General features: G+C 47.2%; 1 protein-coding gene across 1 annotated transcript in view; it reads left to right on the forward strand.

Moving 5' to 3' along the window:
* CNEP1R1 (CTD nuclear envelope phosphatase 1 regulatory subunit 1) overlaps window positions 1–2,337 on the forward strand; it is a 50,923-nt gene that overhangs the window by 1,051 nt on the left and 47,535 nt on the right. The window lies entirely within an intron of this gene.

Consider the following 2,337-nt stretch of genomic DNA (forward strand, 5'->3'; position numbering starts at 1 on the left):
AGTCGTGATGTGGCTTCTTCTTTAATTCCCTAGTCATAGCTAGATTTTAGACAGTTCTGAAAGATGGTTTTTCTGAAGTTTCATTGTATTTTTGATGTGGTTGTGGGAGGATTTGAATACTACTTTTACCTATGCCACCATCTTAACTGGAATGGTTTCATCAATATTTTGTATGCTCTCAAGACTTTACTCTGTGTATTCTTGCTCTGATATATATTATTTTTTTCAACTCACTTTTGGATCTCTATTTTTAAAATTTATTTGTATTGATTTCAGAGAGGAAGGGAGAGGGAGAGAGAGAAACATCAATGATGCGAGAGAGTCATGCAGGCCCCGCACTGGGGATCGAGCCCACAACCTGAGCCTGTGCCCTGACGGGGAATCAAACTGTAACCTCCTGGCTCATCGGTCGATGCTCAACCACTGAGCCACACCAGCTGGGCAACGTCTCCGTTTTCTGAGCGTTGACTTCATGGCTGCCCTGGGCCAGCATGCCCGCCCTCCCAGCATCTCGCCTGCAGCTGGGCCCGTCTGGCTCAGGGGGTAGAGAAGGCCCGCCCCTTGCAGTTATCCTCGGCCCGCAAAGAACCAGCCGGCTCTGAGCCCACAACCTCCCACCTCCCAGCTGCCCCACTGCCACCTCGGAAATAGTTCATCCAGAGTTTGGGCCTGAACTTGGGGCAGGGGCCCGAGGGTGCACACACTCTGCCCAGGGCTCCGCACCCTCTGATAGGCTCACACCGCCATGGGCACTCGACAGCCCCTGGCTGCCTTCCCAGGTCTTGGTCAGGGTCAGTCTTAGCTTCCCGTGGCTGCTATAACAAATGACCACAGCATCCGCGCCTTAAAGCAACACAGGTTGATTACCTGACGGAGCTGGGGGTCAGAGGTCCCACACGGTGTCCCCGGGATAGAAGGGGTGGCAGGACGGGGTTCCTTCCGAAGGCTCCTTCCCCATCTCTTCCTCTTCGGCTTGTAAAGGCCGCCAGCATTCTTTGGCTCATAGCTCCTCCCCCAAATCCTCACATCCAGCGGCACAGCTTCTTCCAATATCTGGTTCCAGCCTCCTCCTCTGCTTCCCTCTTCGACTTCAAAGGGCTGTTGTGATTCCATTGGTCCCACCAGGCTAACAAGCGAGAATAATCGCTTTATCTTACTAGTAAAATCAGCTGCTAGCAACCTGTTCCCTCTGCAACCTTCATCACCCCTTGCCATCTTCAGACACCAGGGACCGCGGGGGGGCAAGGGGGGGCATTATTCTGCCTCCCTCAGAGGAGGGCAGCACGGCCTGGATAGAGAGAGGCATAAATGGCATTTAGGCAAGCTGGCCCTGGATGCAGCCGCCTGGGTTGACGTTCACCACCTCCCAGCCAAGAGACCGTGGGCACGTCACTTCACTTTTCAGAACCTGAGTCTTCTTGTTCCTAAAATGAGCGACAACGGACCCTGGCCGGGTGCCTCGGATGGTTGGAGCGTCGTCCTGTTGCAGGTTCAATTCCCGGTCAGAGCACACACCCGGGTTGCTGGTTCAGTCCCAGGTCCGGGTGCATATGGGAGGCAACCCATTAGCGTTTCTCTCTCTCCCTTCCTCTCTCCCTAAAAGAACTCAGTAACACATATCCTCAGGTGAGGATTTAAATTTTTTTTAAATAAAATAGGAGACGTTGGCTTACCTCTCAGCAATGGAATACCGTTCAACAATGAAAAGGAATGGACTGTCGAGACCCACAGCGAACTGGAAGAATCTCAAATTATCACGAGTGAATGAAACCAGGCCCAAAAGGTATATACTGCGTGATCTTGTTGCTAGAAATTCTAGAAAATGCAAATCAGGGGTTACTTGCAGACAGAAGGAGCCAGGGAAGGCAGGAGGGAGGGATTGTGAGGGGGCACAGGGAACTTTTGGTTTTTGATTGAGTTGATTTGTGTTGATATATGTCTGTATCAAACATCAAAACATCAAATTATACATGTTTTTATGTTACATGCAATAAACCTTAACATTTCAAGAAAAATGATCTTAAATAATGTTATATGCAATAAACATTAATATCTCAAGAAAAGTGATTCTAAATATGATGTTACATGCAATAAACACCAATTACTCAAGAAAAATGATCTTACACATATTACATGCAATAAATATTAATATCTCAAGAATAAAAGGATTTTAAGTATAATAATATTACCAAAACTGTACTAACATAGTATGATATCACAGAAGTTGGAGGAAATATTAAAAATCTGCAAATAACAGGATTACTTCTATTATATTTGAGAATATTTTTTCGCTCTGGCGCTATTTTTGTTCATCAGTAAATGTTGTTCTTTATAAGC

Source organism: Myotis davidii, unplaced genomic scaffold (genome assembly GCF_000327345.1).
Source record: "Myotis davidii unplaced genomic scaffold, ASM32734v1 scaffold328, whole genome shotgun sequence".
Taxonomy (NCBI): Eukaryota; Metazoa; Chordata; class Mammalia; order Chiroptera; family Vespertilionidae; genus Myotis; species Myotis davidii.